Source organism: Protopterus annectens, chromosome 4.part0, assembly GCF_019279795.1.
Source record: "Protopterus annectens isolate FY-2018-M chromosome 4.part0, PAN1.0, whole genome shotgun sequence".
Lineage (NCBI taxonomy): Eukaryota > Metazoa > Chordata > Ceratodontiformes > Protopteridae > Protopterus > Protopterus annectens.
This window is the reverse complement of record NC_056733.1, coordinates 1,369,054,183-1,369,066,849: the sequence shown is the minus strand read 5'-3', so window position 1 is coordinate 1,369,066,849 and position 12,667 is coordinate 1,369,054,183.

The window sequence follows — 12,667 nt, the reverse complement described above, 5'->3', positions numbered from 1 at the left end:
ATAATGAGGCACATGCACAAACACAAAATGTAATCGAGCATGTGTTTGGGCTGCTCAAGTCATGGTTCCGGTGCCTGGACACATCTGGTGGAGCCTTGCAGTACTCACCAACTACATGTACCCAAATTGTCATGGTATGTGCTATGCTACATAATATGATCCTGGGCCAAACAGCCCCCCACCATTGCCAAGGCCATCACAGGCAGAGCGTGACTTGGAGGAGGAACAACCTGAGCCTGCCCCAGTAGGCAGAAGGAGGCATGCCCAGTATGCTTTGGCCTTGGCAAAGAGGCAATGCATAGCACATACACTTGCTCAGTAGGAACTCTGGAAATGATACCTCTCTCTGACTCACATATATAGTAAAAGGGATGCCTAAGTTGACACTACCTGCTTTCAAACATGTATAGGGAGTGTAAAATGTGCATCCGACATAGCCAGCCCTGCAGCACCACCTGAGGTATGATTGCCATGTGTTAAGCAATATAAAGCAGTGCTAAACAGCATTTACCACCATGTAGTATATGTAAAGAAAATCACACACACCAACTAGCACAACTGTGGTCAATGTTGAGTAAAATTGGCCAACGTCCAGCAATGTTGGTTAATATTGAGCAATGTTGGACAAGCTGGGTCTAAGTATATGAAGGTCTCTCCAAACACCATTATATTGGGTGACTTCAACTACCCAAATATTGACTGGGAGCATTACTCAAGCCCCAACACCCTAGCCCAAAGATTGCTAGAATTTATAAACTCAAATGCTATGGAACAACTAGTCACCACCCCCACAAGAGGGGATAATGTACTGGACCTGGTTATCACCAACATGGGGACTCTATGCTCCATACCAGAGGTATTCCCCTCATTGGTAAGATCGGACCATAATTAATCTCACTGGATATCCACATCCCGATCCCACCCACAAACCAGAAAACTACAGTGAAAAACTTCTCAAAAGCTAACTTCACACTTCTCAAAACCAAGGTGGAATCCTTCAAGGTCCCCGGGCCAGTGGAAACTACGGCTCAAACTGCAGAATCCGTTATAAATGCATTCTATAGACACCTTCAGGAATGCATGGATCATGCTATCTCAAACAAAACCAAGACCCATTCTTTCAAAGGCAGGCATCCTGCCTGGTGAACCCCAGCCATAAATAAGCAGTACAACAGAAGGAGGAAGCTACTACATGATAGAACAAAATCCCTAAAAGGGAAGGCATCTCTGATCAGTACTAGCAAAAAACTACGATCCCTCATAAAAATCATCCAAGGCCAGCTTCGAGAGAAAAATTGCACAGGACACTAAAGATAATCACAAGGCCTTCAATAGTTATGTTAGGAACCTGGGTGGCAACTCCCAGGTATGCTCAGAGTTGGTCCAAAATGACAAAAAATACACTGAACCCACAGACATTGCCAACATCCTGGCAGACAGATTCAGTGCAACCCCCCCCCCCCCCTAAAGAGCAAATATCTATCCCAGCAGATTGCTGCCTCCCTGACATCTCAGATGCTCAAGTGAGAGTCGCCCTCTCCAAAGCAAAAAACACAGCATCAATGGGACCAGACGGTGTCCTGGGCTGCATCCTACATGAACTCCAAGAAGAGCTAAACCCCCACATAAAGCTGCTGTTCATTCTCAGCCTTACTACAGGATATGTACCCAAAGAATGGCGTACAGCAACAGTGGTCCCACTCCACAAAGTTGGTGCCTCTATGGACCCTGGAAACTATCACCCCATAAGCCTGACTAGCCTGGTCTGCAAAGCTATGGAGAGGTTCATCATGGAACTCATAAACAAAGACATTGGGGACCTACAGATACTGGATCCTACCCAATTCCGCTTTGTTAAGGGCAGATCCTGCCTCTTAAACCTGGTTGATTTCTTTGAAACAGTCACCAAGGCCATTGATGAGGGGAAGGTAGTCCACACAGCCTACCTAGACCTCGCAAAAGCCTTTGACACAATACCCCACTCGGGCATCATAGATAAGCTCTCCAGCTTAAATATAAACCCCTATGTCATAAGATGGGTTGCAAACTGGCTCAAGGACAGAACCCACATAGTCAGAATTGCTGGAGCCATGTCAGTCTCTAAACCAGTTACAAGTGGCATCCCACAAGGCTCAGTCCTGGGACCTCTCTTATTCGGTATATATTTTTTGGAGGTTCAGGCTAACACGGGAGGACTGTGGCTGACCAGGTTTGCAGATGACTGCAAATTGGGTGCCATAATTGACTCTCCAGCTGACACAAACATCCTCCAAAAGGGTCTCATAGAGACTGATAAATGGTGCCAGAGCCATGGCCTAAAGCTAAATGCTAAAAAGTGTATAGTCATACCCTTTGGAAAAAACAAAGTGTCCACAAATGACCACATAGGCGGGAATCCATTAAGTATGGAAGAAGTAATTAGGGACCTGGGGACCCAAGTAGACAGTAATTTCCCCTTTGACAGCCACATTGCCAAAGTGGTTAGAAAGACCTTCTATATAGCCCACCTTATCATGAAAGGATTCACATCGAGATCAAGGGAGGTCATTGTGCCCCTTTAAACATCCATCATTAGGCCCATAATTGAATTTGTGGCCATTACAGTTGCTGCAGGTGTCGGGTAAGGTACATCCCAAATGTGACATTGTAACCAAGCATGGTCGTGATGAGTATAGGGGCACAATGACCTCACTTGATCAACATGTAAAACCATATGGGATAAGGTGGGCTATATAGAAGTTCTGTCTAATCACTTTGGCAATGTGATTGTCAAAGGTGAAAGTACGAACAAGTCATGTCCCCAAACCTCTAACAACTACTACCGTATGTAATGGATTACTACCTTTGTGGTAATGTGTGGGCATGTTGTTATTCCCAAAGGAGATGACTATGCAACTAATGGCATTTAGCTGTAGGCCATGGCTCAGGCACCAGTCATCCTATCTCTGTGAGACCCTGTTTGAGTATGCATGTACCAGCTGGAGAGTTGATTATGGCACCCAGTTTGCAGTCATCTGCGAACATGGTCAGCCATATTCCTCCTGTGTTAGCCTGTACGTCACACAAATATATACTGAACAAGAGAGGTCCCAGGACTTAGCCTTGTGTGATGCCAAGTGTAACTGGTGTACAGTCAGACATGGCACCTGCAATACTGAGCATGTGGGTGCTATCCCTGATCCAGGTAGCAATCCATTGTGTGAGATATGTGTCGATATCGACGCCAGTGAGCCTATGCATAATGTCCGAGTGGGGTATTGTGTTGAAGGGATGTGCAAGGTCCAGGCAGGCTGTGTGGACAACCGTCCCTACACCAATGGACCTGGTAACTGTTTAAAGAATACAAACAGGTCCAAGAGGCAAGATCTGCCCACAACAACACTGAAATGTGTAGGACCCAGTGTCTGTAGGTTCCCGATGTCTATGTGCATACGCTCCATAGCTTTGCAGAACAGGCTAGCTAGCCTTATAGGCCGATATGGTCTGTGGTCCATTGTGGCAGCAAGTCTGTGGAGCGGGACCACTATTGCTGTATGCCATTCCGTGGGTACATATCCTGCAGTAACTCTGATATTGAACAGTGATGTAATGTGAGGGTTACGTCTGTCATGAAGCCCGTGTAAGACGCAGGCCGGGACACTGTCTGGTCCCATTGATGCTGTGTTGTCCACTGTGGGGAGGGCAGCACTCACCTGTTTATTTGTGATGTCAGGGAGGTTACACTCTGTTGGGATGGACAGTAGCTCCTTAGGGGGGATGGGGGGAGACATCTGCACTGAACCTGTTTGCCAGGATGTTGGCAATGTCTGTGGGTTCAGGGTATATTTAGTCAGTATGCAGTAACTCACAGCATATCAGTGAGTGTCCACCCAGGTACCCGAATTAACTGAAGAAGGTCTTGTGAGTGTCCTACGTGTTTGGTGAAATTGTCCATTAGAAGTGGGCCTGACATAAATACATGAGTGATTGTAGCTGTCTGCTAGTACAGATCACAGATGCCTTCCCTGTCTGGGATTGTGCTCTATCATGTAGTAGCGTCCTCCTTCCATTGTATAGCTTATTAATGGCCAGGGTCTACCAGATAGGTCCCCTGCCATTGGAGGAGTGAGTCCAGTTGTTATTTGGGATAGCACGATCCATGCAGTCCACTAGGTGTCCATAGAATGTGTATGTAAAGGATTCAGCAGTCTGAGCCATACTTACCACTGTCCCAGGGTCTCTGAAGGATACCACCTTGGTTTGGAGAAGTGTGACATTTGCTTTTGAGAAGTTCACCAAGATTACCCAAGATGGGTGTGGGGACAGGATATGGATGTCCAGTGAGATAAATGTATGTTCTGACCTTACCAATAAGGGGTATATCTCAGGTGTGGAACATAGAGTCCCCATGTTTGGTGATGATCATGTCCAATATGTTGTCCCCTCTTGTGGGTGTGGTGACCGGATGTGCCATAGCATATGAGTTTGCAAATAGTAGCAAGTGTTGGGCGATGGTGTTGGGGCCTGAGTACTATCCCCAGTCAATGTGTGGGTATTTGAAGTCACCCAATATAATGGTGTTTGGGGAGACCTTCATATTGTCCAGTGTTCCCAGGAAAGTCGTGTGTGGTTCCTGAGTTTGGGAGGGTGGTCTATAGCAAGCAACAAACCAAAAGGCAGATTTGCACAATGTTAGGTGCATATGTATGGTCTGTGATGCTTTGTGCAGTGCTACCAACCCAGAGGTATGTGTATCTGTGATGTATATGGATACTCCCCCTATTTGTGTTGGTCATTCCAAGTTTTGTGGTCAGAAAGCATTAAATGAAATATAACCTGGTACTGCTGGTGTGCATTTGGAAGCCTGAACCAGGTGTCTGTTAGTACACAGATATCGCTATTGTCCATACTGAGGAGATTCCTGAGTGGGTGCAATTTGAGGGTAACACATCTGGTGTTGAGCAGCATTACCCTCAGTGTCATGTACTCTGCAAGGTCTATGGAGGTGGGTTTGTCTTTTGAGGCCCACTTAAAAAAGGCAGTATGGTGGTAGCAAGTGCCTTAGCCAGTATTCGAAAGTCCAAGGGTGACAGGTGCAAGCTGTCCATAGCGAAGCTACGTGGCATGTCGAGCATGTCACCCCAGGCTGACAGACACTGTATCCCCTGTGAATGACACCAGTATGTTAGCCAGCTGTTAAACATGATCAGTTTGTTGGTATACTGTGACGTCATACTTGGTGAGTATAAGATGCTAGACAAGGTCAGGGTCATACCGGGCTGGGGTACATGATCAGAGAGTTCCTCTATGTATCATGTCATGTGGTCCAGGGAGGAATGTCTGAGGTTGTACGCACCAGCATGGACAATGGTGGAGCCAGTCGTGTACTTGCTTTAGAGTGACCTGAGTGCATGTGTTATGTTGCGGATCCTGGCACCCGAGAGACAGCTCAAAGTGACTTTTCCCTTGTTTGGCCTGGTGAGTGGGACGTCAGTGTGTCTGACAATAAGTGTCACCTATTACAAGTGTATTAGGTGTGTTGTTTAGCCCAAAGGGCAGTGACTGTGTGGCACACTGACATTGTGAACTATGTGATATGTGGGTATTGTAGTAGGGTAGCAGTTGTTTGTGTGTCTGCTTTGGAGGTCTCTGCTGCTTAGGCAGAGTTTATGTAGAGCCTCCAAGTATGTTTATGTGTGATAATGTGGTTTGATTGCTGTCACTATAATTTTATGTGAGACTGATATGTGGTCTGTGTGGTTACCTTCACCAACTGTAGACTATGCCAGTCATGGGTTGAGAGAGCTCAGCCTCCTGTTTGTCAATATTGTTGCATCTCTCACAAATATCTGAGTTTATTGGGAGGAGGAGAGGGTTGTCTGTGTACATGAGGCAGATGTGACATTTTGTCAAAACCACAATATTCACTAGCTGGACTGGAGAGTGCACACAAAACCAACCCCTGGACATGCCAGGATATCATGATGACATACGCCGTAACCTGATCACAATGGATCAGTAGGGTGTTAAGTGTGTAAAAGAGTATAACAGGGATTAGTGCTCAGGTTTGTTGGTGTTTTGTAAAGAGTAGCTGAGAAGGAATCCAGACTGAATCATGACACCTCCTGCAGCTATGTCATAAATAGCAATGTACACTCATATATGTCCTGAGTCAGGGCCAGCTGTACCTGACTGACAATGCCAACATCCTGTCAGACAGGCCCATACACATATACCCACCTCCCACTGATGATAGTCCCTGTCATCATACCAGGAGATATCACATGTAGAATGGCTGAACAGCTCCCCCCAAAGCCAAAAGCATGGCAGCAATTGTATTACATTGTTTCCCAATATGTGTCTTGTATGAACTACAAAACAAACAGACCCTGCACCTGAACAGTCTGTTGAGCATCACCCTCTCCACAGGATCTGGAATTGTTGAATGTGTTACAGCAACATATGGCACTCCCCACAAGTGTTAGTGCACAACACATCATGGGAAGTATTGTCCAGTAAGCCTATGAAGTCTGATCAGAAAGGCCATGGAGTCCATTATGGTTGAAGTCATAAAAAGAGCTATTGGAAGCTGACAAACGCACAGCCCTACCAACTGTGTTATGTTCATGTGCAGATCATGGTTCCCAAACATGCTAGACTGTTTGCAAGGTAGCCACCCAGGACATACATCACTGAACAGAGCTACACATGTCCCACTTAGACTTTGAATAGCCCTTTATCAACATCCCAGACACATGTCGTATCCACAAAACCAACAATCTATGCGTAAATATATGTTGACATATGAAGGAATGTCAATGTGTCCACAGATAGATCACACAAGATAAGAATTAAAAGGTTCTGTTCAAGCTGTTGACACCTGCTGACCCACCTGGTTCATTCCTGGGATTGCATAAAACAAAGTGTACACACATTACCATGTCCAGTCTGATGATGTCAGCATCCTACAAATATAGCAGGAGAAAATAAACCACCCACTAAAGCATATAGCGTGCCGTGTTAACGTGTATCTCTCCAGTATCATAGCATACGTGTGTGATTTCCTATGAGGAGAATGCCCTTTTTGGAGACTGGGAAAACACATTAAAAGAGGTACCTTCCTCTTTGGAAAGTCTGATGATGACATCATCCTACAAATATAGCAGGAAAACAAAAACCGCCCAGTAAAGCATATAGCGTGCCATGTTAATGCGTATCTCTCTAGTGTCATAACATAGTTAGGTAAGGATTCTAATCCTGCAAATGCTGACAGTGTGTGTTTGGGGGTATGTGTGTGTGAACTCCTATGAGCTAAGTGCCCTTTTTGGAGACTGGGAAAACACATTAAAAGAGGTACATTCCTCTTTGGATAGTCTGATGATGACAGCATCCTACAAATATAGCAGGAGAACAAAAATCACCCAGTAGAGCATATAACACGCTGTGTTAATGTGTATCTCTCTAGTATCATAACATAGTTAGGTAGGGGTTTGAATCCTGCTGACTGTGTGGGGGGTGTGTGTATGTGTGTGATTTCCTTTGAGAGGAGTGCCCTTTGAGGAGACTGGGAAAACACATTAAAAGAGGTACATTCCTCTTTGGAAAGTCTGATGATGACAGCATCCTACAAATATAGCAGGAGAAGAGAAGCCACCCAATAAAGCATATAGTGTGCCATGTTAATGAGTATCTCTCTAGTATCATAACATAGTTGGGTAGGGGTTTAAATCTTGCAATTGCTGAGTGTGTATGTGTGTGAGACACAGTTAGTCAATGAAGTGTGGTTTTTGCTTTTACTATGGTATGACATATCATGATTAAAACAGTATGTGCATTGCACACATCAAGTATCTGCATGGCAAATAAATATGTGTACATGTGACCTCAATCAGTGCATAGGTGTGAAGCCTGCATACTACATGAATACATTTGTTTCCTTTGACAGATTGTGCCGCTGCTTCTCAGATCGTAGGTCACATATGTATGTATGTGACAAGCCCGACCACTGTAGTGATCTGTGGCCAAGGTCATCTGTGCCACACACACCCATGACAGTTACTATAGAGTACTGTGAGTGAGGGTACATGCCTGGGGTATATGTCAGACATGTTCATACACAACAACGACTGGCAATAATGGACAGTCATTATAGGTGTACATCAGCCCTGTGGATATGCATTCAGGCCCCTACTGTCTTATGTGACACACTGAGGGACTCCACAATACCTATGGATATGTGGATAACAAGGGACAGATGACATAACACGTGGCTGTATGTACACATTGGTACCCAACATACATGTTGAGGGCTACCACCTATGTGGTACTGTTGGGATAGTATGTATAGTAAATGTAGATGACTATGCCATAGTTGGCTTACTGCTATACAGCATGTATTGGACAACAGGTATCTGCCTGTATGATACCCTTGTTTAGGATATGTGTCCCATCCAGGGAATGCATTGTAGGTCAATGCATGCATTTCCAGATGTGGATGGACATATCCCTAATGTGCTTGCATCTACCTAAGAGGGCTATATGCCAAACAGGTGTGGTCCCAGGAACAGGTGGCGGTCAGTACCACTGGTTATTGTTATAGTATAGTACCGGAAGGATCCAACTGTTACTGAGTTCCCTACAACTGTGTGTCATTTGTCAGGACATCATCTAATGATTGGTTATAGTCATGCTGTTGAGGTTGTGTATACTACCAGACTGAAAATCATTGACAGATATTAACAGTATCACCCACAGCATAGTGTCAACCCATGTCATACACACATGTGTACCCATGTTAGTACATATCTGTAGTAGAATGCATACTGGCCACCGAAAGATACTATGAGATGTTAACAATGTGTACAACAGGGTATGTCACATGTCTCATGTGTCCACTATGCACGTACATGCAGACAGTGTGTACCCACCATGTTCACAGATGTACACCTGCTAATCTGTAATGCACACATCACACATGTACTGTCCACTCACTAACACATGCTGGCAACACTGTACACTTCAGCCAAGTGGCACATGGGTGGACAATACATACTCAGACCTAACACTGGTGTAAACAATGCTACATTGACAATCAGAGCTGTGATGCATAATGTCTGCTCAGATATACCTACAAGGATATCATTGCACTTTCTGTTGACAACTTGCTAATATTGCTACACTGCTATAATGTCACCCTGTGCATCAGAACCATGTTAGCCTGTTCCTCCATCAATGTTACAGATGACAGGGGGTGGCACAGGTGTCATCATATACACAGGGTGTGTTGTTGGTTTGCCAGAGCCCGACATTGACCCATCCAATCAACATGTGTGTGTGTGTGTGTGTGTGTGTGTGTGTGTGTGTGTGTGTGTGTGTGTGTGTGTGTGTGTGTGTGTGTGTGAGGGACAACCGTACAGCATGGGCCAATGTTGATGCAATGTGTGTGTGTATGTGAGAGCCCTAGTTGTTTGGTTAATGTGTGTGTGTCTGCATGCACAAAGCTCTGCCATGTGGCTGCCATATATGGGAAGTTGTGGGACAGCCAAAGACTGTACCTGCCAGGCTGTAAAGATCACTGTCTCTGGGCATGAACACGGTACCTGTGCTTGGCATGGGTGCTATTGGCAGTATTGGGTACCAACCCTGACTGGGTACTATCATCAGAGGAAGAGGTATGATGACTGGGCCCATGTCCCTGCTGGGACTGGCCAGAGGCACGTGCATGTGGTCTACTAGGATGGTCAATGGACAGGCGAGCCCCAGCATTGCTGGGGCTGGTACTGCCACTACAGGAGCGGCTGTGATCTGTGTGCCATCCGTGACGACTGCCAGCTGTTGCTGGCATGCGTCCACGTTGACGTCTCAACCATCCCGCATGGTCCTGGCTCATGGAAAACACATTGTGGGGGGCATCTAATGTCTCCCCCTAACATCTTTCAATGACCTCAGTGTAATTCTGGATGGCACAGGCAAGGTCACGGATGCTGTTATTGATAGCAGTGTAATGGGCCCTCTGCGCCCTTAGTTCCTGTCTGGTGTACCGTTCCATACGTGCCTGTGCCTGCATTACAGCCCAGAAAATACTGGAGGTTGTAATACCTCTGGGGGCACGTCTGCCAGGGGCAATATGACCAGTGGTGCTCCCCCAAGAACCCCTGGACATCCACCTATGTGGTACCATTCCAAGAATCCAGCTATGGCTGCTGTGAGGGGATGCAAGTGCCATGGGTACCACACTCTCCTGGTCAATGCCAACTGTATGTTGTCTATCGGCTAAGGCCATTGGTGATGAGGGATATATTGGCAGTATGAGTGTGCGCATAGATGGGGTTGAACGCTGTGTACTGTCGATTGGTGGACCAATGACAGACCCTGTCAAACATTCCTGTGCCAGAATACATGTCTCATCATCTCTACTATTAGTGGCAGTGACTTCAGGTTCCCTGCTTCTTTCAGCCACCCCAAACTCAGCACCTGTGAGAGGTAGACAGGAAACACACTTTGCAATCTGTACATGATGTTAGCACACATGCACACATGAACACATGCACACATGCACACATGAACACATGAACCCATGCACACATGCACACATGCACACAAATACACTCCTCACTACAGCACATACACACATACCAGCAATCCAACACATAATCAATAGTGGGTGAAGGTGGGTGACAGTATCACAAGGCAAACAGTCACCTCACACATGTCAGCATGCAGAATATGTGTTGCTCAAGACCATGCAGTGCAAGTGTAGATGGCCCTATTTAATGGCATTATACATAGGTTCATAGGTTCATAGGTTCATACTAGGCTATCTGCCCGAGGGCATTTACAAGCCTAGCCCATAGTTTTGTGGCTTATGCCACCCCTTTAGTATGGGGAACTATACCCATTATTTTGCTGTGCCTCTGTTGAGCAGTGACACTGAGGTAATCCCTGGGGTATATCTGCAATCTCCCATCCATTGGTCAAGATTTCTCTTGAACAAAGCCAGCGAGGTGCTCTGCCTCACATATACCGGGATTTTATTCCACAGCATAGGGAGTCTTTGGGTGATGAATCTATCCCTCCAGCACGTCCTATTAATAGCCGTGTCAAGGTTTAAGTCTCCCGCCCTTGTGGCTCTGACGGATCTAGATTTTTTTGAGGTGAAGCATATTCATCAAATCTGGGTTTGACATGGCCTTGTATGTTAGGCAAAGGTCACCTCTGAGCAAGCGGTAAGCGACTGAATAGAGCTGGAGTTCTTTCAGTCGGGCAGCATAGGACAGATGTTTGAGACCTTTTATCCTTTTGGTGAGGAACTTTTGTGGCCTCTCCAGCTGCTGCAAGTGTCGGGTCAGATACATTCCGAATGGGGCATTGTACTCAATCATTGGTCTGATGAGTGATGAGTATAGGGAGACTATGACCTCCTTGATCTAGATGAGAATCCCTTCATGATAAGGTGGGCAATGCAGAAGGTCTTCCTAACTACTTTAGCTACATGGGTGTCGAATGACAGACTACTATCAACCTGGGTCCCCAGGTCCCTGATAACTTCTTCTGTGCTCAGTGGATTGCCACCTATTTGGTAGCTAGGGGTAACCTTGTTTTCCCGGGTATGACTATGCATTTTTTGGCATTTAACTTTAGGCCATGGCTCTGGCACCAGTTATCTGTTTCTGTGAGACCCTTCTGAAGGATATCTGTGTCAGATGTGTTTTCTACTATGGCGCCCAGTTTGCAGTCATCTGCAAACTTTGTCAGCCATAACCCTCCTGTGTTTGCTTGTACTTCGGAAAAGTAGATGCCAAACAAGAGTGGGCCCAGGACTGAGCCCTGTGGTACACCACTTGTGACAGGCTTTGAGTCTGACATGGCGCCAGCAACTCTGACCCTGTGGGTTCTGTCACTCAGCCAGTTTGCAACCCATCTTGTGATGTATGGGTTAACATTTAAGCTGATGAGTTTTTCAATGATACCCGAGTGGGGTATTGTATCGAAGGCCTTCGCCAGATCAAGGTAGGCTGTATGGACTGCCTTTCCCTCATCAATGGCTTTGGTGACTGTTTCGAAAAAGTCAACCAAGTTTAGAAGGCATGATCTGCCTTTGACAAAGCCAAACTGGGATGGATCCAAAGTCTGCAAATTCCCTATGTCTTTATTTATGAGGTCCATTATGATCCTCTCCATGGCTTTGCAGATAAGGCTTGTCAAGCTAATGGGCCAGTAATTTCCAGGGTCGGTGGAGGCACCGCCTTTGTGAAGTGGGACTACAGTTGCAGTGCGCCACTCGCTGGGTACGTATCCAGAGGTAAGACTATGATTAAACAGCTGTCCTAGCTGTGGGTTTGATGCATGTGGGTAGTTGTTCAGTGATTGGCTACACCTTGGAACACAATGTGTACATGGACACAACATTGCTGTGCATGTATTATCAGCTCTGCAATGTCCTGTGCAGCATCACTCACAATTATACATACCATGGGTGCATGTGTATCTGTGTGACACATAGATTGAAATGTGTGATTACAGTGTCTGTGTCTATAGCAGATAATAGTGAGCACAGGTGTAGCACATGCATGCTATGTACACACATGGGATGAGTGGTGCATGTAGATGTGAAGGAATCCCAATGCTCAACATGGCCATTGTACAGTGGTTATGGTAAGTGTGGGACATATTGTAGATATGTCAGTGC